The sequence below is a fragment of the Crinia signifera genome, chromosome 1 (genome assembly GCF_055691185.1).
Source record: "Crinia signifera chromosome 1, ASM5569118v1, whole genome shotgun sequence".
Taxonomy (NCBI): domain Eukaryota; kingdom Metazoa; phylum Chordata; class Amphibia; order Anura; family Myobatrachidae; genus Crinia; species Crinia signifera.
Window position 1 is genome coordinate 192270918 of NC_139217.1, and position 27252 is coordinate 192298169.

The window sequence follows — 27252 nt, forward strand, 5'->3', positions numbered from 1 at the left end:
CTACTATTGTTATCTATTTTGTGAACTACTTGTTAAGAGTGTCTAAAATCATTTTAGGAAGGGGTCATAACTTTATTCTTGCTGGCTGATTACTGACAATCTTGGTTGCAATTTTTGCAATGTAGTGAAAGCTAACCTTCTTCAATTTCTATGAAGAAGGACTGTTTGATGTACATAATGCAGAGTGCATTCGAATTACTGAAATCTCATTGTAATGTCTATATGCCCTAAGTCAAACTACACAGTGTATTATTTACACAGATTAATTAACACGTACCTAACGCTTCTTCCGCAGCAAAATGCAAGCAATATTTCTGCTACACCCACGTACAGCATACACTTCCTCCGCAAACTCGCTCGCTCACACGTGGCGAGCAGCACAGGGACTTATATAGAAGATGTCGAGGCGGGAAACGGGAAAAAGTGACGCACACAACTCGCAACATTGTTACAACCTCGACGGGAGTGGTCTCGCTTGATTGGCACATTGAATACCCGAGATCTCGCTTCGTCGAGCTAATATAATCTGTCGAGCAAAACGAAAAAGTAAAATACTCGGCGAGGAAAATAAAATCGACACAGATTGAATATCCCCCTAAACCTCACACGCACACACACACACACACACACACACACACACCTATATACACTAAAGCACTTAGTGCTGTCTATCACTGGACTGGACAATAGCAGTATCACTGTATACTGTACTAGTAGTAAAAAAGTAAAAAAGTATCAGCAGGACAGCAGGCAGCCGAGCAGGCAGCCATGACACACACTGCCTCTTCACTCTCCTAGACTGGAGTGAAGAGGGCGTCCGGCCACCTGCCCCTTTATAGGGACTGGATATCGCGAGATCCGACTGCTGGATCTCTCAAGGTCCAGAGACCCATGCTCCGAACAGGCTTGGAGGGCAAGTTTAGATTGTGGGTGTTTGGATTCCCCCAATCCTAACTCGCACATCCCTATTGTTTATAGGCAAAGTCCCTTGGTCTAGCAAGAAAGACAGTGCAAGCAATGTCTTTCCCTGCGGGCGATGGCAAAGTGTGGGACCGCCGTCGCCCAGGGCTGTACACAAGGAGGGATCAGTGCTCGATTTCTAAGCGATCTAGTCAGATTGCTTAGAATGGGGTGAAAATCACCCCATGTGTATCCCCATTAGTGCTTAGTATAGTAGATTTATTTTATTTAAGTAGATGGAAATAAATTACCAGCCTACAAGCTCTTAGGTCAATTTTTACATACTGTAATGTGGCAGTTAGGAGCTGAATGGCTGCTACTTTCTCTCAACTTTATTGCTCTCCAAAGTTTAGTCTATCTTCATGACAGAGAAATAGTTTCCTTTGACAGTTGCTAGGTAATTCTACATTTTGTTACAAAAAAAAAAAAACACAGCAGCACCATCATTTATGACTCATATGGCGTGTGCAGTACCTTAGAGCAGTGGTTCCCAACACTGGTCCACAAGTACCCCCAACAGTGCACGTTTTCCAGGTCTCCACACAGAATCACAGGTAAAACAATTAGATTCACCTGTGGATATTTTCAAATTGTGTCTGAATAATGAGTGCACCTGTGCACCTGCCAGATGAACTGGAAAATGTAAACTGGTGGGGGTACTTGAGGACCAAAGTTGGGAACCATTGCCTTAGAGCAGTAGCGCAAAATAACAAACAGATACAGAATGTATACATTGCAATGGCTAATTAATTCCAAAGATGTTACAATATATTTGTTTGCTGATAACCTATATAGGGGTCGATCCTATTAACCCCCGAAGGGTGCGAGTTGCCTTTCAGGTGCCGTTTTAATGCTGGAAATGGCACCCGAATTAAGCCTAACTCGCACCATTCGCAGGGCTGAATTCTCTGAAAATTGCTCACACCCCTATGGAGGTGCGAGCACTTTTCAGTGAATTCGACCCGCCGTAAAGTGTTGTGATGATTCGCAACTTGTAAATCATCTGCACCGTTCGTGGTTAATAGGATCGACCCCATTGACTAAATCCCAAGTGTGAAAGTTAGTGTGCAATAAGGGCTTTACCATCATACTGGTATCACACCAACTACCTAGATCTGCCACCAGAGCCATATAGCAAACTACTCTATTTTATTTCAACTAAAATATGGGAATGACATAAAATGTTTAATTCTAAAATACGCACCTGTATTTTCTGTCCAATTTCCCACAGATAACTTAGAGCTGTGAGAATGTTAGCGGATCAAACTTTTCGCTCACCCGTGAAGCTGCTGAGTCTTGCTGTAAAATTCATGTGTGTAGTCACAGCTAAAATAAAGACAGAAAAATGGCTCAAAGGCAAAGAACACTTTATAAAAGAAAAAGAAATCACTGACTTCGCTGAAAGTAACTTTTCCCTAGATGTGAAAACATTATGAAAAAGGCTATTCAGAAAAGGACATTGTACGAGACTGTATTGTTAAATGAAGTCCTGTGATACAGATTTTCTCATAGGACATAATTCAGACTCCTTTGCAAAGCTCTGAAAATTGCAGATTGTGATTTTCTGAGAACTGCGAATACGCACAAGTGCCATGCTTGAACACTTAAACTGCAATCACTTAGATTGGAGGGAACATCGCAGTGGCAAGCGGGGCAGAATTTCCCTGTGCTGTCCACCCCTACCTAGCGCCAGTAGATCTTTTGCTCTTGCAAAATTTGGAAAACGTACAACTGGGTCTGAATCAGGACCATAGTCTGCAGGGCTTATCTTGTATTGTCAATTTATCATAAATGTTCAGTCAAAAAAATAATAAAGCAGTGATTCATTATCAGTATTCAATGAACTCCTATTAGGCAGGAAATAAACAGATACCTTCTTTTAATACAGAATAGGGAATGCAGACTATCTCAGATTTTTTTTTTGTGGTAACATTTTCAAGGTATCGGTTTGCTTATCATTACACCATCTGTGCTAATGTTAATTCAAGATACTTACTGTTCATGCAAAGATTTGTGTATCTTATATTGGAAAGCCGCACAATCAAAAATGTTACGCCAACTGAAATATTGGCATGTGAAATGTGGACATACTGAGGACGCAACAGCTATGGCACTTAGGGGATGGAGGGCTAGGAATTAGGAATAGGGACAGGGGGTAGAATACTCATTACAATGCTGATATGACCAGGAAGTAGATGCTAAAGCTGCCTCCGGGAGAAGGTAAGACACCACTAGACCCCCATGGTGGATTTGGCAACAGTTCATCGTGTCTCCATATCATCAATGTTGACATGCGTAATGGTTTTTGTTAAGATTAAGGGGGGTATTCAATGTCTGTCGAGTTTTGTGAAATCGCGAGTTTTTATGTTATCTCGCCCAGAATCCTTAGGTTTCTCGTCCTCGATTATTCAATCTGCATTTTTTCTCGATTTTTTTATTGTCCCGTTTTTCATATTTTTTCGATTTGGTCGACTGTCGAGGGCACAAAAGCTTGCATTATCGAGCATTTTGTCCACACATTTTCGTCGACTTTTCTCGTAACCTATGCAATCTTTTCTGTTTTTGGTTTTCTCGACGTCAGTTTCAGCAGTTCTCGTCTTGCAAGTCTCGCCAGGCTTGTGTGGCGTGATTAAAATATTATGTATTTATTTTGGTCCGTATAACAGATTTGTGATATATACCTATATGTAATAGTCTACTATTGTTATCTATTTTGTGAACTACTTGTTAAGAGTGTCTAAAATCATTTTAGGAAGGGGTCATAACTTTATTCTTGCTGGCTGATTACTGACAATCTTGGTTGCAATTTTTGCAATGTAGTGAAAGCTAACCTTCTTCAATTTCTATGAAGAAGGACTGTTTGATGTACATAATGCAGAGTGCATTCGAATTACTGAAATCTCATTGTAATGTCTATATGCCCTAAGTCAAACTACACAGTGTATTATTTACACAGATTAATTAACACGTACCTAACGCTTCTTCCGCAGCAAAATGCAAGCAATATTTCTGCTACACCCACGTACAGCATACACTTCCTCCGCAAACTCGCTCGCTCACACGTGGCGAGCAGCACAGGGACTTATATAGAAGATGTCGAGGCGGGAAACGGGAAAAAGTGACGCACACAACTCGCAACATTGTTACAACCTCGACGGGAGTGGTCTCGCTTGATTGGCACATTGAATACCCGAGATCTCGCTTCGTCGAGCTAATATAATCTGTCGAGCAAAACGAAAAAGTAAAATACTCGGCAAGGAAAATAAAATCGACACAGATTGAATATCCCCCTTAGTATTTGGAATGGATTTTAAAATATGAGTTCAGGGCATTGCTAGCAAGTATGTAAGAAAAAAAAGCAGATTTGAACCCATTTAATAATGTTTTTTTCTAAGTATTCAGAAAAGGGTAAACAGTTTTTGACAATAGAAAATAAATGTATCTAGACTATAAAATGGATATAGCGAGCTATGTATTACTTTCAAATAATGTTAAATATAGGACATAGCAAAATGTCTATTCAAAGACTGATAAATAATATAACATGGCATCATTTGCTTTTAGTCATTTAGAAAAGAACTAAACACATTTGTAAATAATTTATCAAACTATAAATACATCTAATGACAGAAAAACAATTATGAGGCAGATGAAACCAAGAGCAACATCAGAAGTAACATGTGCTGCTGTCCCGTAACAGAAGGGAGAGATGAAAGAATGCACGTAGATACTTTTTGAGAGCTTTCTGGATGAAATCTGACATAAATTAACCACCTGCTATTTATGACTCCTTGTGGTGGATTTCATTTGTTATGTGTCTAAAATAAAATTATATCATATGAGGTCTATAGTAAAAACAATCATTACAGCAATATATTCAGATATGCCAGTTATGACTAAATATTCTGGAATAATTCTAAACAGTGCAATATGTAATTGGAAGATGAAAGTCCCTCTATAGGTTTGGGTCTCTTGGTCGCACTCCCTCTGAACTGGATGGCAGTTGAAATAACTTATCGGCTTGAAGATAGCCGATAAGTGCTGCCAATATTGGTTTGCCTATGTTTATCCATCTATCTGGGATCCGCACTCGGTAATAAACAGCCGGCAAAAAGCAATCAGAAAGCATTAGTCCGTTGTCACACAGACATGTATGAGCCAGCACACCACGTAAGTAACTCAGGACAGCTTCACCAATGAAAAAAACAAGTCAATCATTATTTGGGACACAATAGTCACCCATCCTTTAAGTCATTCAGTGGCATGTTAGTCAATCTGTTTTGGCATCAAAACTTCATCCTAGGGTAAAACAACGGTCCAGGATGAAGGCTTGATGCCGAAACAGATTCGCCCTGATGTTCAAACTTGACTATTTGAGATTAAATTATTGGGTTTACTTCAGTGGTGTGCTGGCTCATACAGCTTCTTTGGTTCCAGGCGATTCCTGTCTCTCTTACAATTCCAGTCTCGTTACAGTACTCCTTTTGTCTCTGACGATTCGTAGACTTAGCTCCACTACTCATGAACCTTCCTGCTCTAAACGCCAGCCACACCTTCAGGCCTGGGACTTAGTCTCCCACTCCATGGTCCACACATCTGCATGGATAAACCATTTCAAGCCTCCAAGCTTCCATTTCACTCGAGCCTCGAACAAGTCCCCCGAACATGACAGACTCAACCCTTTTAGGCGTGACAGAGACATGGCATTGTCATAGCAATACAATTTTAAACACAGCAATGAAATGTGAATTGCAGTTTTGATGATTAAAAATTAACACAGCATACAGTATGCATGTTGGTAATACTGCTGCCCAGGCTTTTCTGTTGTACATGCAGAATCCCGAACAATGGGCCTTATTCTAGTTCACTCTTTCTGACAAAATCCTTCTTAGATGGACAAAACCATGTGCACTGCAGGGGGGCAGATGTTACTTGTGCATAAATAGATTTGGGTGAGTTATTTTGTTTATGTGCAGGGTAAATACTGGCTGCTTTCTTTTTACACTGCAATATAGATCTCACTTTGAAGTAAAACCCCACCCAAATCTAATTCTCTCTGCACATGTTACATCTGCCCCACCTGCAGTGCACATGGTTTTGTCCATCTAAGAAGGATTTTGTCAGAAAGAGTGAACTAGAATAACCCCCAATATGCCTTATAGCATGCTGTAGTGCCAGGAGTGTCAGAGTCATAGGGGTACATTTAGTAAGATGGGAGTTCTACTTAAGATTGGATGTTGCCTATACCAAACAATCAGATTCTATTTCTTATTTATTAAGCACTTTCTAGAAAAGAAGGGGTAGGAAGTGTTGAATGGCGCTGGATTTAATTCTCAAGTTTTTTTCTTTAATGTAGTTCTCACGAATATTTTCGGAGTGGTGGTGCGTGTAAAAAATCGAACAAACAGTAGTGAGACAGTGCTCAGATGAAAAAGTGTAAAATAATTGGAAGGATAGGTGGGCGTACCACCGAAAATATTCGTGAGAACTACATCGAAGATAAAAAAAATTGAGAATTGAATCCAGTGCCACTTACCACCCTTACGTCGATTTGTTGGAGGATTTCCTGTGGTCCTCATTTGCGGTGCAGCAGCAGGGATTCTGGTTGCGCCTTGGGACTTTAAAGTTTTTTGTTGTTTGTCTTTCTAGAAAATAGTACGAATATGATTGGTTGCTATGGGAAACATCCCATATTTAATAGAACTCCCATCCTAGTAAATTTCCTTCCTTCTTCGAATACTGTAAAGTAAATATTACTTTCTACCTTCACCTCTTATTTTTCTGTCTGGCTCCTTTTCCTACTGCTTTGCTTACAACCACTAACTAAATTCCTTGACTCCATGTGACTATGAGCCTCCATACATGCAGCCTTCACTGCAATTAAAATATGGAGGTGCACATGAAAGTGTCCTACTTGTTTACATAAGCCTATATCAGCATCCCTAATTCTGCTTGCTGCTAACTCAGAGCAGAGTAGAAAGTGGGACATACTGTACAGGCCCTGTTCCCCACAATATTACCTGATGCTCCGTAATATATCTTATAGTTAGAGCGTATACTTTACGTTGTTCAGCTGAGACTAAAGCTTAGTACAAACTGGAGCCACAAAGCATCTGATTGGCCATCACACTGACCGAGCAGACTTTTTGGTATGCCATACAAATTAACCAATCAGCTGCTTGATATGCCGGTTGAGACATCACAACTGTGACATCATTGTCGGAAGTTCCTACCACCAGCATGTGGGGTGGTTGGCAGGTCGGCGAACCTGATATATCTGTGTAGGGCAGGCTTTTCCAACCACGGTCCTCAAGGCACACCAACAGTGCAGGTTTTAGTGATATCCAGGCTTGAGCACAGGTGACTTAATTAGTACCTGAGTGATTCTGATTAAACCATCTGTGCTTAAACCTGGATATCACTAAAACCTGCACTGCTGGTGTGCCTTGAGGACCGTGGTTGGGAAAGCCTAGTGTAGGGTATCACAATAAGGAACCACATATATTTGTAAAAACTCTCAGCCTGTTTGACCAATGGGTTAAGAATTGTTTTCAGGCCATAATTTCTGCAGTTTAGCTGGAAAACCAAACGTGAACACTATCCAATTCAGCTGGATTTCACAGCTGGCAACAGCATTTCTGATAAACAATGAATAAATATAAAGCTTTTTATAAAAGTCTCTTCAAATAAATTGGCATTCAGATAAAGATAGGCAGACAATTTGAAGGTAATAAACGAAGTAATAAAACTTTATATCAAGAATACTTTATAGCATTGTAATTTGCAAGATTCTTTCCATGTTGCATACAGCACAAAACTTTGATATAGGTAAGAACAAGAAAAAAAATACATGCCATAAGTCTATAGAGACTAGGGTCCGTATTCTGGCTGATTAGCTCCAGACGCAGGGGAGTGATGTTTCGCGACTGCACATATACTTTTATGCACATGTGCAGCCACTTGGTGCGAGCAGCCACGGTGAACTGCTTGTTCGCCGCCCCGTTCCCACCTAGCAGTGCGGGCAGAGTCCGGAGGCGAAAGAACGTGCCGATGAGGAACGCCCAGCATTTCATGGGCATTCCCACCAGTGAAAACACTGGTGTTCCCATGCTATTGCACCGATGGTGCAGGGGGTGGGCAGCTGACATCAGTGGATGTCAACCGCCCGTTCACTTTCCGCACAGGGCGCTCATCAGTGGCGTGCGGTGGGGTGAGGCAGGTGAGGCACGGCCTTTCATGTCATACTAACGTATATACCGTAGATTTGAATTTATAAAATATGTAAAAAATACAAAGAATATATAACAAAATTCTTATTTTTACAGTTCTAATCATTTTTATAGTCAAAATTCTGGAGTAAAAAGTCTATGGCAGGTGAGACAGTGCCTCACCTGGCTACCTTTTCTGTGCATCTCTTATCAACACACATCAAATCTCCAGCAGTGTATACTGCTGCACATGTGTAGAATGTCGGTATGTACCCCAGGGCTCAAATATTGTGAGCAAATCCGTCTCTGGTACTTGCCAGGGATTCCTCAGCCATTTACCTCACACACATTACCTCACCAGGTGGGGCTAGTTGTAATTAAAAAATCTATAAGAAAAATTATAAGAAAGAAAAGAAAGAAAAAAAAAAGAGCAAGACATTGTTGTAACTGTTAACATTCCTGATGGAATAACATCAAGACAAAAATGAACATCCTTCAATTAATTTACAGTGCCTAGCTCTACCCAAATAAATCCCAGTAGCGCACGCAGGGGGGGTTTCTGAGTACCCAGAAACCCCCCCCCAGGAGTCTAAGGGCCCTCACCTGAAAGCTGAGGGTCCCCTCTTTCCATAGATACAAGAATTGTAAAAATCGGCCCTTGGGAACCGGAGATATCTGACTTCAAAGCAATGGTCCCCATCCAAGCCTGTTAATTGTTATTCCCAGTCAGATATTTCAGGTTCTGTCTAACTTAGAGTTTTTCTGAGGATATATTCCAAAAGCTGGGATTCTCCCCCTTTGATGGACACTTGTAGCTTGTCTCTACTTTTCCCAGAACCAGAGATATCAGCCTTCCAACAGCTGGTTACTGCTCCAGCTACACACACCTGGTTATGTAGTTTTATATATTCGTCGGCAGATTGCTCTGCCTCCTGAATTCTGATCCCCTAGTCCCCAATACCATTTGGTAGGTGGGATTCTATAGTTTTTAATTCCATTACAATCTAAGAAATCTATTTCCGGGAACTGGAGATATCTGCAGTCAAGCAAGCTGTCCTCCCACCAGAAAATTATGAATAAAGAGCCCACTCCACTATATACTCCTCCTCTGCATATTAAACATCCTCTACCACCCTGGAAGTTATGTATCAGGGCCCCTTCATTCAGCCCAATGCCCCCTTCTCCCGCTCCATCTCCCACCATCTGTGTAGTAAAGGGGTAATTAGTGGAAATTACTGATCCAGGCCTTACATGCTGAGCGGTTGATATAATACCCCTTACCACCCGCAGGACATCAAAGCTTCCCACACCCCTACCGCTGAAGGATCGGTAGGGGCCCCAATACATTGATATGCCCAGGGGTCTACACTGCTGTTGATGCCCCTATATGTATGTATATTTATATTATATATATATTTTTTATTTCATTTATTTATTATTATTATTATTATTTATAAACATTTGGTCTATCTATAATACTTTAACTGACCCAGCATATACTGGGTGAACTAAGTGTCCATCTCCGTGCTTTGCTCCACCCTTCTGGAAACCCCCTTCTGAAAATCCTGCGTTTGCCACTGAATCCCCATAATCCTAACAAACCTTAATTACTGTATCATTATGAACCCTAATCCTTACAAAACCACTATTTTGTGCTCCACCATACTCCTTTTGGGCACTGAAAATGAAGACGTCATACCTAGGAGTTGCACATAATCCTATATGCCATTAAAGTCTTTGGAGATAATGCAATGCTGAGTTGGTTGCATAGGCTTAAAAAAAAATCTAAAAAGCTAAATGCAAAACTATCATATTTATGCCCCTATGCGGAGTCTGAGGCATCTATCGCTGCCCCCATAGCATATGTGCCAAGTTTACCCCAAGTATACTTACACCTGAATAGTACACGCTAGCAGAGAGCCAGGTCATAAGCACAAGAAAACATTTTGATAGCAAAAACAAATGCATTCTCTATTACTATAGTTATAAAAAAAAAAGAAAAAGTAATAGAGCAGATATAATATTGAAGCAAAAAAAAAAAAAAAACATTTTCAAACTATCCAAGGGCCAGTATGGCTACCTCCACACAGCTCTATGTTAGGCAGACATAATATTTTTCCTTGATGATGACAAGGTCAGTATACAGTAATTAATTCTCTCTGCACATGTTACATATGCCCCACCGGTAGTGCAACTTGGATTTGCCCATTTTTAAAACAAATTTGTATTATGATCAGTTCTGAATTAGGCCCCAAATGTCTTGCTTTGGAATTTTTTTTCCTGCGGTATTAGAAATAGATGGGTAATCTCCAGAACCCACCATGAGCCACCAAATGCTTCTAATTTGCCTACAAATTAAAAACTATAAAAAATTATAGTGTAAATAATTTCCATTTGGTCTTAATTGTTGTATTAATCACTTAAAATGCATTATTTTAAAAGCATAATTATAGTGCTAGGTATTTACTTAGCTAAGAAAGAAAGAAAGAAAATGACCCCACCCTCTCCTCCGCAGGACAGAGTTCAGTGCCAGTAAAGTTAACAGGACAAGTGCAATCGTCAATTAAAGCAATTTTACAAATGATCTGTGTCTCTCCCTCAAGGTCTCAGTGATGTTATTGCTAGTGGATTTGAAGGACTGATTTGGATGAACTACAAAGGCGATAAAACACATATATTGTTAAGCTGACAGTTTGCTGGTATTATGTCTGTCAGAAACAATTTTGCTTGGAGCGTTGTCACTCAAACCATAACATCCAAACCATGGCTCTATTTTAGCCCAGACAACAAGGGTTATAGTATGATTTCATTCCTGTGGTGGAGTTTGAAGGTTTCCTACGTTTTTGTGGCACTTTCATGAATACTAACAACTTCATGTTCTACATTTGCTGTATTTCCAATCGGTGTGCTGTCTGTATGTGGTTATGAAGGCACACTAAGCTGCAGTGCAAGATCTGAGGAGCGCAGGTATTTATATGAACAAAAATAGTCCTTAAAGGCAATTCATCGCTCAGACCAAGCTCTCATAAATATTTATAAAATCTGTCTTCCATTAGAGTTCACCCATTTCCACCTTATTACTTTAGAAGACTACCAAACAGTGAAGATCATAGGAAGAAATTTTATCTTTTAAGCTGAAGTGAAAGACATAAAAAAACCTTTGTTCTAAGACTCTAAAATAAGAAAATCGCCATAAACTGTTTGAAACAGGTAGAAATAAAACCAAAAGGACAAATTCCGAATTGTTTGCACAAAAGGCATATCGAGAAATAATAAAGCTCACACGAAATTGTGTGGTTCCGCTCGTATGCAGACACAGCTACAGATCTAGAACAATTACAATGGGCGAGATGTACTAAGCCTTGAAAAGTGATAAAATGAAGAGTGATAAACCAGTAACCAATCAGCTCCTACCTGTCATTTTTCAAATACAGCCAGTGACATGGCAGGTAGGAGCTGATTGGCTGGTGGTTTATCACTCTCCATTTTATCACTTTTCAAGCTTAGTACATCTGGCCCAAAATCACATACTGATATTATTTCAGGCACTAACATGGAACTACCCTCTCAACCAGCAGCTGTTAAAATAGGGATAGTCACTCCCATGAATAAATTACAGAAAAATGGCTGGAGCTTACCTAGCGAAATGTGTCAGTGACTTGCACCCCTGCTCCATTGGACATTCTTGGACTTGATTGCTTATTATCCTTGGAGTCCTGAACCAGGACCCTAGTGACATCGACCATTTGGAGGTCAATTTGCTTGGTCCACGAACAGTTTACTCCTAAATCCATGATTGCCACTCCAAGGGACAACACTTGTCATCCCAGCCATAATCTATAGCTTCAACAGGACCCCTAACAATCAAGACATTATTATCTATTGGGAACCATTACCTCCGTATATCAACTGTGCCTCAATCTGAAAGGTCTGCAATAGGTACAGGACGCCTATCCATAGAAGAGGGGTGCTTAATTTCTCACACAAAGTTGTTTTAACTGAGTCAGGTTTACATCGAAAACCATGTGCTTGGTGACACTTAATTTAACATTTTTCTTAAAGTAGCATTTTCCACCTCTTTTTCCTATATATACAGATCTGCCTAAACCATATTGTCATACATCTAGCCTCAATACCCCATGCATCAAGAGGAACCTGGTGGGAGAGAGCCTATTGGTAATGTGAGACTGTTAGCACTGGGTTGTTGTTTCCCCCCAAAAAAATGCATCTTAAGGTGCCCATACACTAGTAAGATTTATCTGCAGATCTGTCTGGTTGGAACAAAAACATGGTTATGGATGAATGACAGTTTGTCAGTTTTCCAGCATTTCCAAGCAAATGGTCAACTGTCATTTTCTCTCATCCATAACCATGTTTTTGTTCCAACCAGACAGATCTGCAGATTATGTGTGTATGGCCACCTTTAGTCTCAATAGAACTGCTCTAGGAGACTGCACTGATTATTTGATATGCGCCACACACACAAAACTTGCCATGTAAATAGACACAGCCGCTGCATCATCGCTATCTGTATACACATTCAGAGACTCAGTCGCATACATACATATTAGTGTCACCTATCAAGTTCACCAGCACAGTCACCTGGTGCACGTTAGTCATATTAAGTTGCACCTAAGATGCATGTTTGGGTAAAAAGTTGCAAAAAATATGCAGCAGCAATAGCAATTACAGTATGTCCACATCTAAATTATTTCCATTGTGGTTTCCCAAATATTAAATAAATTAAATTGCTACTGATATTTGAGTAAAATCTAGAAAATCCCAATTAAGTCCACACTGTATACCCACAACATTTGTAGATTCCCCTCTCCTAGAGTTAGGCTAATCACTATGTAACTGAATGAAAGTAAAATATAGCGATCAGCAATAAATAGCCATATATACAGCACCTACTATTTGGGCAAAACACCTGTCACTAATGCTATCTGTGATCCGGAGTTATGAACACTATTAGAACCTAATTGTCACTTCTATTCTATGCATATTTGCTACATACTGTACATAGCAACACTGCTTCTTTATTTGTCATTTTATATCCTACTTTGTTAGCCTTATTATAACTATTACCATGTGTAATATAAATGAAGGGGTACAATATAATGTATCAGTGTAGTTGATTGCAGTTGTCATTATATTTTATTCATAAGGTGTCACAAGGGTTAAGCATCACTGCACAAAAGGGAACAGACAAAAGCTTATATATAATTCTAGCACATTATAGAGATACAAACTTACAAAGTTCAGTAAACATAATTACGTATAGAAAACAAAGGGTTTTACAATCTATAATTAAAGGGGCTGTTTTCTGGGTCTCACAACAAAGTGGCTGTAGCGGAGAATTGGCACCTTGATTTGCTACCATATACTAAAGCCAGTATCCCAACAGGGTTTGTGTGTACAAGCACAAACTAGCCAACTGATATTACCCTGGCTCACCGCAACTAGCACCAGTGCCTGTACCAGCCCCATGCTACATGCAAAACAAATATTTCAACATCATGAATTACATGGAGTGTTTGATAAACACCCATGACATTCCCATAAGTCAAGGTGGTTACGTACGATCACACTATCACATCATTTCCAAATGTCCCACAAACAGCGCCAGTCAAACTCATAGGCATCTAGTAGTGGAGGGATAGACGTGGCTGCCCAGCTTCTCAGCGAGCACTGTGCGTGTCCAAAAAATGCCAAAGCAGGGGTCGCTGTGCTAGGCCCCACCTCTCCATCCAAGGCCCTGCCCACCCCCCTGAGACCCAACCCTTTTAGCCAGCGGCTGTGCCACTGCCTCCAGTGTGGCAGGACTCACATGTTGGAAGGTATGTTGTCAGAATCATGTTGAAGCTCTGAAATGCTCTATTTCACAAAAAGACAGATGTGGTCAATTTGCACCCAACTCAGTATAGGATAGACATATGTAAAGATGATTAATTTCATTACAATGATTGTGATGAAATTAAAACTACAATGAAATATGTTCAGTAATAAGTGGATGGCACACTCAAGTAGATCGTTGTGTGGCGTATATGTAATTATAAAAGAACGATATTACAGTATGATATCATATTGTGCTGTACAGTGTGTGTGGAAGGAAGACCAGAATGAGTACAGACCTGTATCTGCATATCAGGGTCATGCACACACACAATGGGGCAGATGTATTAAGTCTTAACAAGAGATAAATGCAAGGGTGATAAGGAGAGATAAACGTCCACCAATCACCTGCTAACTGCCATGTTACAGGCTGTGTTTGAAAAAAGTCAGTAAGGAGCTGATTGGCTGGACATTTATCTCTCCTTATCATCCTTGCATTTATATCTTGTTAAGGCTTAGTACATCTGCCCCTTTGTACAGTATGTTTATATTTCTGTCGTAGTATTTTATCGCTGCAACAATGAACCGCCATTCCCCATTTCTTTCCTCTTGGCAATGCTGTTGTAAAGGTTGCAAACCTTTTGGCTGAATGCCAAATGCGTCAAACTGACACAATAGACATTTGCTAGGAAGGAGGGAATACCACGTGCACAAATATTCAGAGAACAATATATTATTACTAGGCTTTTTTACTGTAATAGTAAGGAATTTTATAGCTATATGCATGATTTAATACAATCCAAACAGGACTTGCCAGTCGTATGAGAGGCTCTTCAAATGATATACAGTAGTAGGTCATCTTCCCAAGCACATTTTGCCTTGTAAACTATATTAAATTAAGTAGAGAATGTAGTTTGTCATATTTCTGCTGTAATTATTATATTTTATTATATTGAAATTACCCATAACTGGATACATGCAGAGGGCACTGGGTACAAAAGGTCAACATTACAATACATGCCCCCCATGCCAGATTTGAGTAGGTGCAGAGGCGCAGGCTGTCTTCCCTTTCCTCCGATTCGCTGTATCTCAGGAGCTGCCCCCCCCCCCCTTTTTTTTTCAACCCGAGAGGAAACTCTTCCCAATGCTGCTGTAATAGTAACACAGTGATGCTTAACCACATGGTTGAGTTGAGTGGCAGATCCCATGACATCATGCTGTTGTGTGCCAACTTTGCTCTGGGTTGAGATGGCCTGGCTGGCTCTTCAGGCAGCCCTTCACCAGGGCAGTAGAGAGCCTGGGCATGCCCAGATACTTTTCAGGGGGCTTGTTTGAATTGTGTGAGGCATATTCATGCACCCTTAGAATAGAATACACAGAGAAAAGTACTTTATACACTTTCCTGGCCACACTGCAGCACAGCTCACAGCAGCATGTGCTCAGTTGAGAAATGCTGCTGCTGCTGAGGTATATACCATGGTCTGGCCTGCTGCTGTCACCCAACCACAGCTCCTGATGGTAGCAGGAGTAGTTTGGCCTTCCCTGGCTGTGTGTGTGACTGTGCCTAGCTCGTGATCTTGGTGCCCAGCTGCTCTTCCCAGCACCCCAGCCTGGCACTCTGCCTGTATGTTCAAAGAGGTCATTATTAACCCTCAATAATAATTCAGGTATTTAGGGGCATGGCAAACTGTAAAATCCCTTTTGCATCACTCCAGGAGTGTGTCCAGGACATCTGGAGATACTGGGCTGCCACGGAGACTAGTGGCTGCACTGTCACCAGCTCCTCTTCGATCACAGGAGGTGGATGCTGCATGAGTAAATCATACTGCAGTACATGGCTCCTGACACTGCAGAAGAGCCAGCATTTTGGAGGAGTTACCCAATCGGAGAGTGGCCACACCCCATTTGACGCCACTGGGTGCTGCCATTGCATGGGTGCAAGCCAGCTTTTTCTTGCAGAGCCCCAGTGATAGCCTCCGAGTCCAGTATGAGAACTCTGATACCAAATGTTTTTGTTTTTCTATTACTGCCTTTACTCAGGTGACAAAAATCCTAGATTCCGCCCTGCCCCCATCCCTCAACTTGTTGGTAGATCTCTATGAAGAATTTTTGATTAAAAATTTTGTGGACGGATCCTCATTCAGAGAAAGACTATCAGAGCAACATTTTAACACTGCTAATTAATTATACATTCATATTATAAGATGCTTATTATTTTTGTGAATGCCAAATGTGCCATCTTATTACTGGCTGCATCTAAATATACATTCTATCACCTCCTATGCGAGAAGCAATTCACGAAATGCAGATGTCTTATACGTTATAAATTATTCTACACAGATATCGATTCATTTATTGATTTCTACTTAAACAACACACATCCAACATCACAATATATAAATACAATTCATTCTGGATTTATTCCTGTGCCAAGAAATATATAAACTAATATGTAGAACAATGTTCTATCTATCTCCACCCAGAAAACAAGTTGCACTTCATGAATTCCTTATTATCCAGTGCAGCCTCATCAGTGTGGTTGAGCTAAAAAGATCATTGATTTTTGAATACCTAAAGCTCTACAATGACCCGTTAATTCAAGACAGCTGCGGATCAAGGAGTAAAATATTATGGGGTGAAGGATTATTTCATGAGTATTTCTCCTTTGGTAATTAAGTGTAGTAAAAGAGATGAAAGCTCTTTATTAAGAGTCAACATCACAAAGTAACTGAGGCTCCAGAGTTAATCCCACTAAAGCAGCCCATATAATGTGCAAAAATAAATCTAAAAGGTAATATATTGGGGGGTAAATTTTCTAAGCAAAATGCGGTAGAAATTGGCGTATTCATATACAGTCATATTTGTATTTTTGTAATTTACTAATGTGAAATAACATTAGTATTTTGTATTTTTCGACCGTAACAAACTGGTTGTATTCATATTTTTACAAAAATACGAATTAATACGCCATCGAAAGTATCCGCCTTGAATTTTACATTGCTCCAATGTCATTTTGAAATTAACTATCAAGTCCTATTTCAAAATACGAACATATACTAGGCATATTCTAGTACAAATTGTACAAAATACTCCTTAATTTGCAGGTGTATTTCACATAATCAGACTTTTAACATGTTTATGCTAGGCGTATTCTAGTACAAGTTGTAAAAAAATACTCCAAAAAACTACGACTCCATACGACATTGAAAAATATGAATCTCAAAAATACGACACCTTTGTAAATGATGCTCCGGAATACGAATGTGTAAATGAAATACTCCACTGATAGCAGTCGTATTCAGTAGTATACAAATTATGACTACAACTGAAACATAGGCCCTTATTCAGATTTGATCGCAGTTCAAATTTGTTCTTGAAATGGGCAAAACCAGGTGCATTGCAGGTGGGGCTGATGTAACATGTGCAGAGAGAGTTAGATTTGTGTGAGTTATTTTGTTTCTGTGCAGAGTAAATACTGGTTGCATTATTTTTACACTGCAATTTAGATTTCTGTTTTAACACATCGCACCCAAATTTAACTCTCTCTGCACATGTTACATCTGCCCCACCTGCAGTGCACATGGTTTTGGCCATTTTGAGAACAAATTTGTACTGTGATCAGATCTAGGGCCCTTATTCTGAATCGTGCGGTACGGCCCGCGTGCGGCCGTACCGCCGATGTTTTCAGTCTGCACATGCGCAGAGGTCAATCTGCGCATGTGCAGCCCAATTCGCCGCAGACGTAGTTCGTCCGCCGCAAAGGGGGCGTATAGGGGCGTGAGGGGCTTCATACCCTCATTTCCCTATGCATACGCCCCGCGTTTCATGGGCGTTCCCATGCAAACGCGGGGCGTATGCATGCTAATGAGGGTATGACGCCAGTGATGGGGGCGGAAAGCTGACGTCGCCGGATGTCAGCTCTCAGCCCCCATACAAGCTATCACACGGACGATTGTCCGTGTGGTCTCAGCTTGCGGGACCTGGTGGGGCGTGCGGCCCTGCCTTCGATGGTCGCCGACCATCGAATGCAGGGGGCAGCTCCCACCATGGTGGAGGCGTACGCCCCACCATTTTCTTGCGGATCGCCAGCCGTCCGTGTACGGACGGCCGTGGCGATCCGTATCGTGGGCGGGGATTGGTTTGTGCGGCCGGAGCACCGTGTGCGGCTCCGGCCGCACAGATCTGAATAAGGGCCTGAATGAGAACCATAGTCGTATTCTTAGTAAATTTTGCCCGTTGTCTTTTAAACAGATAATATGAATATGTCCAAGTCTGTCTGTCTGTTACCCAGTTTGTCTTATCACTGTCTACTATTGTAAAGCGCAACGGAATCTGCTGTGCTATATAAGAAACTGTAAATAAATAAATAAATAATAAATATGTTTGATGGACCACTTTAAAGGGGATGCGGTAATTTGGTCTACAGCATTATGGTCGACAGTCGTTAGGTTGACACCATTAGGTCGACATGGGAAAAGGTCGACATGGGTATAGGTTGCCATGGGAAAAGGTCGACATAGTTCTAGGTGTTATACCATTTAAAATTGTATACCATCGCATTGTATGCCATATACAATGGTATATGATTTTAAATTGTATAAGCACCCTAATGGGTGTTTTTAATGTTAAATGGCCCCCCTATAAGATTTTAATTGTATAAGCACCGTAATGGGTGCTTACAATGTTAAAAAGCACCCCCACGCCACCTCCAGTATCAACGCCAACCCGAAGCGTGGCGAGCGCAGCGAGCCCATGAGGGGTGGCGGTACGCGTCCTCTGACCTTTTCCATACCCCCACTATCCACGTCGGCGTGGAGTTGATTCTAGATAGTGTGGCGAGCGCAGCACCGAGTCCAAAGCGTGGCGAGCAGACAAGGAATACATGTAAAGTAATACGCTTGCGCTCACCACGCTTTGGGCTCCGTGGCTCGCTGCGCTTGCCACACTATCTAAAATGAACTCCATGCCAACGTGGATAGTGGGGGTATGAAAAGGTCGGAGGACGCGTACCCCCGCCGCTCGCCACGCTTCGGGTTGGCGTTCATAGTGGGGGTGGTGTGGGGGTACATTTAACATCGTAAGCACCCATTAGGGTGCTTATACAATTAAAAATTGTATAGGGGGGCCAAAATCGCATCACATCGCATGCGGCTATATGCATAAGATGCCATACGATTGAAAATCGTGGGCGCCGTGCTAGGAAACAAGTACCGTCATTAGTTCCACAGGTTGTAAGTTCGACAGGTCATTGTCTAGGTCGACCTAATGACCTGTCGAACTTACAACCTGTGGAACTAATGACGGTACCAGTAGCGCACGCAGGGGGGGTTTCTGAGTACCCAGAAACCCCCCCTGGAGTCTAAGGGTCCGAGGCTGAAAGCTGAGGGTCCCCTCTTTCCATCGGTATAAGAATTTTGAAAATCGGCCCTTGGGAACCGGAGATATCTGACTTCAAAGCAGTGGTCCCCATCCAAGCCTGTTAATTGCTCTTCCCAGTCAGATATTTCAGGTTCAGTCTAACTTAGAGTTTTTCTGAGGATATATTCCAAAAGCTGGGACTCTCCCCCTTTGAGGGACACTAGCAGCTTGTCTCTACTGTTCCCAGAACCAGAGATATCAGCCTTCCAGCAGCTGGTTACTGCTCCAGCTCCACACACCTGGTATGTAGTTTTATATACTCATTGGCAGATTGCTCTGCCTCCTGAATTCCCATCCCCTAGTCCCCAATATTATTTGGTAGGAGGGATTCTCTAGTTTTTAATTCCATTAAAATCTAAGAAATCTGTTTCTGCAAACTGGAGATATCTGCAGTCAAGCAAGCTGTCCTCCCACCAGAAAATTATAAATAATAAGCCCACTCCACTATACACCCCTCCTCTGCATATTAAACATCCTCTACCACCCTGGAAGTTATGTATCAGGGCCCCTTCATTCAGTCCAATGCCCCCTTCTACCACCATCTGTGCAGTAAAGGGGAAATTAGTGGAAATTACTGATCCAGGCCCTAAATGCTGAGCGGTTGATATAATACCCCCTACCACCCGCAGGACATCAAAGCTTCCCCCACCCCTACTGCTGGAGGATCGGTAGGGGCCCCAATATATTGCTATGCCCAGGGGTCTACACTACCGTTATGTATGTATGTATGTATATATATATATATATATATATATATATATATATATATATATATATATGTGTGTATTATTATTATTATTATTATTATTATTATTATTATTACTATTATTTATATACATTTGGTCTATCTATAATACTTTAACTGACCCGGCATATACTGGGTCACCTAAGTGTCCATCTCCGTGCTTTGCTCCGCCCCTCTGGAAACCCCCTTCTGAAAATCCTGCGTTTGCCACTGGGTACTTGTTTCCTATTACGGCGCCCATGGAGTTTTTTCACTGATTTTTGAGCCAACATGTGCCGACAGGCGGTATTTCATGCCCTACCATCCACTAGGGCGAATAAAATAGTGCCCGACGATGCGAGGTGATGCTGTGCACTTTGAACTGTGTCCATGTCGACTGTGTTGACATTCAGGTAAAAAAACTGTGAAAAACCCCATGTCGACCTTTTGACTGTCGACCTAGACAATGTCGAACTAATGACCTGCCGAACTAACGATTTGTCGAACTAATGATCTTTCGACCGTTACCCATGTCGACCTAATGGTGTCCACCTAATGACTTTCGACCATAATGCTGTAGACCAAATGATCCCAACCCCTTTAAAGGTGTTGCTGTTTTACATAGTTACATAGTTACATAGTAGGTAAGGCTGAAAAAAGACTTGCGTCCATCTAGTTCAACCTGGTATAGATATCCATTGCTGATTTGGTAGGTTCTGATATTTTACAGACAGATGTTTTTCTCCAGTAAATATTTGTCCACCTTTGCCTTGAACACATTTTTGAGCAACTGCTCACCTTTACATACTGTAAAGAACATTGTAATTTTTTTTACACAGATAGAAATACAAATTTATTATGATTTCACCTACTGTAAAGGATCAGGTTAACAAAAGGATATATTAAAATCATAATTGCGTGTATGTGAGTAAATAATTAGTTTTGTATAAAAGTAAGTCAGGTTCATTGACACGTTTTTGGAAACAATACATTCTTGGGAGGAGGGATTTTGGCAGTGGCTATGAGAATACAGCATCTGGCTAATTTATTCAAATAAAGGGGCAAATAAAGGGGCAAATATAACACTCTTTTTAGTTCGGTTAACCGGGTTGTGCGACCTGGATTCCGTTCACACTGATGGAGGAGGTAGTGCTTGGGGCAGCTCCGAGTGCTGCCTCCTCCCCACCCCGATGACGCTGCACCCTATTTCCGCATGACGTCAGGGAACTGCTGAAAGGGGAGGAGTGAGCAAAATGCAGGGTCACTGGGACTGAACTGTTTTAAAGTGCCGGTGCGACCCTGCATTTTGCGATCTGAAAGCAGTATATATGAGCCAGGACTACCTTGTATTAAGGTTAGAGAGCCCAAGCCAAAGAAGAGAACCCCAGTGTGTCAGGAGACCAATTGCCGGGTGAAAGTCTCGGAGGTCCCGTGAGTGACACCAGTGTGGTGAATAGCCTGCAGCTTTGCCAGTGGTTTATTTAAATCTTGTGGTAATCAGCCCACACCGGAGGATGACTTCGGTACAGGTGCCTCACTTGCAAAATATTTTTACTGAAAAAACATGTTCTTTGGTACTTATGTAGTATCTGGGCGTCCGATTTAGAAATCGGATCGCATCGCATCGCATGCGACCAAATCGTATGCGATGCGATGGTCAAGATTTTTCCATAGGATTCAATGTTAAAATGGTCTAAATCCATTTTAACATAGAAATCAATGGGAAAAAGGGGTCCTTTTCCTTTCCCCACTATCCAAGTGGGCATGGAGTTGGATATAAACCTGTGGCGAGCGTAGCGAGCCACTGAGCCCGAAGCGTGGCGAGCGTAGCGAGCCCCGCGAGGGGCCACAGAATACTTTTTAAGAAATATGCGTTCGCTCGCCACGCTTCGGGCTCAGTGGCTCGCTGCGCTCGCCACGCTATATAAAATCAACTCTATGCCCACTTGGATAGTGGGGAAATGAACAGGACCTTCTTAACATTGAATCCTATGCAAAATCGCATCGAATCGCATCGCATCGCATCTGATTGTATGCCTTAAGGTAAGGCATACAATCACAAAATCGGACGCCCAGATACTACATAAGTACCTGTTCTTTTAATAAAAACGGTACTGCACTTCAGGCTTTTACTACGTTTTAGATGGAGATATATATATATATATATATATATATATATATATATATATATATATATATATATATATTTTTTTTTCTGGTTTATTTACTAAGATGGGATGTTGCACATAGCACCCAATCAGATTCTACTTCTTATTTATTTAGCAACTTCTACAAGATAATAGATATAATCTGATTGAACCAGACAATGCTTGAACCAATAGAATTATTTCATGAACAATGTTCATGAGTTATCTAACCCCAATGAGTTGTTGGTCTTCTACTGCTCTACACCTGAATTGCTCTAGAAAGAGGCTGTTGTTAATTGTAGCCTGTGTTCAAACTTGAGGCTCTCAGGTGGTCCACAGTTCCCTTTTACTTACTACTTTACAGGAATGTGACAATGAAACCATTGATATCTTTATACACAAGGGATTAGATAAGCATGCTTTGAAACTCGAAAAACGGTCACAATATTTGCCTTTGACCGAACCATGAAATGTTTGAAACTAGCCGAGTCTGCACTGACAACATCAGCATCTCTCACACATGTCAAACGATCCAGTAGGCAACTCACGTCCCAATTAAGTAACTACTGAAGAAAAGATCTAGTCTTTTGTGGGCCTCCGTGTAACTGATTACATGGTATTACAACAAAGTTGGGTCACTCTTAGGTCAAATTCTAACTTGCATTCCTTGACTAATTAAAATCAGAAACTACTCAGAATTTGTGACCTGAACATGATACCGAAAACCACGTTAAATATTCTGTTAAAATTAAAGATCTTTTTTTCATATGATGAAAGATGGCAGAGAGCCACCCACACAGGTATAAGAGAAAAGCTTGGAAAATGATTAAACAATCTCCCTAATATGTGCAAAACCACAGGTAAACAAATAGAACATGGCCATAACTCTATAATAGATTGCAATACTTCAACCTCCTATTAAATATTGGCAGTAGTGATGTGAAATGGGCAAGGTTTCTTGACTTGAACTAAACAGTCTGCCACCATTGGTCTGATAAGTACTACAGGATGGAGCCTAAAGCTGGGTAAACACCGGACAACAATGTGACCCACAACAATGTAATGATACATCACATCACCATACACACACACTGCACAATCTGCTGTATGACAACACAATGTATCGCTATACGCTGAATGTAATAAAATCAAATTTGCTGTGGAATTGCCCCATTGGATACGCTACAATGCGATCACCCAATTCATCAAATGGTCAATTTGACGATCGCAACACTGTCAGATATATCATAGTGTAACCAGCTTATCCCAAACATTAAGGGTGCCCACTGGAGCTAATCAATTGTTCCCCTTGTTGGGTGTGCATGCCCCATGTTTGCACCTATTACTACCATACAATGTGGCCAACCCTGTCTAAATTACAGTTTACAGAGTTCTAACTCCTGCTTGAGCTCCCAAACCTTGGTGTTTTGACACATTTCAGTTTCCATCTCTCGAGACTATGAGCTGAAATGTGTCCCTTCTGCTGCATTTGCACCTGAATGAAGCAACATCTAGTAACAGCCAGGATAATAATAATTGAATTGCCTTTATTGTAGCCTAAATGAGAAACCTGTCACTCAGGTATCAGTTAAATAATAAAAAAAAAAAAAATCAATAAGCATAGTTCTTATTCTTCTGGAGGCAAATACAGAGACTGCTATAAACATTTGCATGTAGGTTGGGTGCCTTGTAAAATTTTAAGCATTACAATGAGAAACAATAAGGTTAATACTTGCAACTATTCTTTTGCATCAAGAAATGTGTACAATGGTTTTCATTTCGCTATACTCTGCTCAAGATTATGTAACTGAGATTGCTTATGCACTTTCACTCATGTTATCAGTCCTTGTGAGCCAAGATGGATTTGTTGAAAGTGGAAATGTATCATAATAATAATAATAATAGATGATGCTAATGATAATGATGATAATGATAATAATAATAATAATAATAATAAAAAATCACTTTACTTCGAATAGGACTTTTTGCATTTGCATTTATAGTAGAAACCTCAAAATAAGCTGGACAAAAGAGAGGACTAAGTATTTGTCATATATATATATATATATATATATATATATATATATATATATATATATATTTTTTTTAGGAGCTACAGTGAAACGCTGAGTAATCATTTATGTCTTGAGTCTGTTTTTGAAGAATTCTAGGTTAGGGCTTCTCAAACTGTGCATTGCAGTGAGTTCCACAGAATTGTAACAGCATAGCTGATAGGTTGACCTCCAGATGAATTTAGGTACTGCTACTAGATTCTAGGTACTGCTGCTAGCAGTCCATCCAGGGCCGGCGACAGGGAGGGTCAAGGGGGACATGTGTGACGGGCCCATCTGTATGCTGTGTTACCCCCACCGTCTACTGTGCAGTGAGTCTGTGCATGCAGCTCCACCCCCGCTCGTGTCTGTGCACACAGTGTGCAGCCGCACGCCGTCACCAGGTCTCTCCAGCTGCTGAGTGCATGGGCGGATTTAGGAGGGGGGGGGGCACCTGGACACACATTCCTGACACACATTCCCCCCCCCCCCCACCAACAGGGACAGCCGCCGCCGGGACTGTAATATGCACTGACAGCCGGGCAGACAGAGAGGCAGGGGCTTCCCGGCTGTATTCACAGTGCTGCATGTTCCGGACTCCCGATTCTCGGCTATAGAAATCTCGTGCTGCCGCAGTGGTGCGAGATTTGAAATAGCCGGGAGTCCGGAACATGCAGCACTGTGAATACAGCCGGGCAGCACCCGGCTCTCTGTCTGCCCGGCTGTCAGTGCATATTACAGTCCTTCCCGGCAGCGTCAGCTGTCATTGAAAAGACTCCATATATTGGGCATAGCAATGTTCCTCTATCAGAGGATCTAACACTATATATGTCAGTGCATAGTTACAGTTCATGGCGGCGGCTGTTCGGGGGTGGTGGGAGCATATATTTTCCCTATGGCAACGAGCCCATCTCTTCACTGGGAGCATATATTCCCCCTTGGCAATGAGCATTTGTTTATTCCTACATGGCAACGACCATGTAACCCCCATAGTAATGACCATGTAACCCCCATTTCAACGGTCATGTAATCCCACATGGCAATGACCATGTATTCCCCCTTGGCAACAAATATGTAATCCCACCTGACAATGAGCATGGAACCCCTGGCAATGAGCATGCAATCCCAGATGACAATGAACACGTAATCCCACATGGCAATGAAAATGGAACCCCTGGCAACAAGCATATACTGTAGGTCAGCAGCATTTATGTTGCATCATTTATAATTGGCATAATACATAATGGACATTATGGTGTGTGTCTTATCACACAATGTCCATGTTTGTGGAATTTATTTAGCATTTTGTCTCAATCCATGTGGCATTATGTGAATTTTGGCTCAATCCGTGTGGCATCATGTGTAAGGGGCAAGTATAATGGGGTCTAGTATTTTGTTGCATAATGTTTAGAAGTGGTATATGGTGTGGTACACTACACTGAAGGACATGCCCCAGTTTCTGTGACCACATCCCCTTTTCCAAAGCGCACAACTACATCCTTCACTTTTGATGCCAAGATGGGCCTGTGTACTTTAAAGGCCATGGTCTATGTAAAATATCATTCCCCCCCTCTCTCTGTTCTCCTCCACTCTCTCGCTCTCTGAGCGGGCACACTGGCACCCCCTATCCCCTCCCTCTCTTGGTGCCCCCCCCCCTGTCATTTTCTCTTGGATCCACCCCTCGCTGAGTGACGTGTGTGTGGATTGGAGACTAGTGTCTGTCTGTGACAGTCTGCGCATACAGTGCAGCAGGCAGCAGCCACTCAGCGCTCGGAGGCTGTCTCCTGTCTGCACTGTGCACAGACCTTACTGCGCAACGGGAGACTTCTATAGGAACTTCTGTTAATCCCAAAAAGCAGATACTGTATTTTCAAAAGATGTTCTGTTGAAGCCACAGCAGTAGAAGCTGCAGATAATGGCGGATCCGGAGGCGCCATAATAGTAAGGGAAAGTTAGCTTGTACTCTCTGTACCACCGCAATGCAAAATGTGTGGGTTTGGGATTACGTGGGGAGGCCCCAGAAATATCAGTGTACAGGGCCCCAAGATTTCTGTTGCTGGCCCCGAGTCCATCTACAGATCATATTATTCGTGAGTGCCAGTAAAGCTGGGTACCCACCAGGACGACTATGGCCCGATCCCCTCAATCTAGATCCAATTCCGACCAATTGGATGTAGATTGTAGGCAGATTGGGCCCTTTTTTTCCCTGTTCTGGTCCGATCCCGATCCGATGCGCGGCCCCGCGGGTCGGTCGTTATTCAGATCCTACCTGCTGCAGGTAGGATCTGAAGAACGACCATACAGCCGGGTGCGGGTCGCCATCGGATCGGACCCGCTCACGGTGCACATCGTGAGCGGGTCATGCCCCCCCGCGTAACCGTGAGCGGGTCGGACGAGACACTGACGACCCGCTCACGATGTGCATCGTGAGCGGGTCGTCGTGGTGTGTACCCTACATAAGTGATCATAAGCTGCTTTAGGTACCTTGGGAAGAGGTTGAAACAGATTTGCCATTTTACAGGCAGCAATTGGAAGGAGAAGAGGATGGGTGTTATGTGGTTGTACCCAGGGCCGGCGACAGGGCGGGTCAAGGGGGACATGTGTGACGGGCCCCGGCGATCTGAAGGGCCCCAGAGCCCAGCCGCGGCCCGTCTGTAAGCTGTATAGCTTTGTGTTTGTGTGTTCCCCAGCCCACAGCCATCTATTGTGCGTGCCGCCCGCCCCATCTGTGGGCTCCGTCTGTGTGCATTTCTGGGGCCCCAGAGCCCAGCCGCGTCCCAACTGTAAGCTGTATAGTTCCGTGTGTGTGTGTTACCCAGCCCGCGGCCGTCTATTGTGCGTGCCGCCCCGCTCCGTCTGTGGGCTCCGTCTGTGACTGTGGACATCACCTTACTGCTGCAGTGCATTGC

The 27252-nt window shown here is 42.1% G+C and overlaps 1 protein-coding gene across 9 annotated transcripts in view; it reads right to left on the bottom strand.

The window, feature by feature from the left end:
* BMPR1B (bone morphogenetic protein receptor type 1B) overlaps nucleotides 1-27252 on the bottom strand; it is a 451702-nt gene that overhangs the window by 278847 nt on the left and 145603 nt on the right. For all 9 annotated transcript variants that reach the window (XM_083179085.1, XM_083179084.1, XM_083179077.1 and 6 more), the window contains one exon: nucleotides 2165-2286. The gene's annotated coding sequence lies outside the window, so the exon portion shown is untranslated. The remainder of the gene's footprint in view (nucleotides 1-2164; nucleotides 2287-27252) is intronic.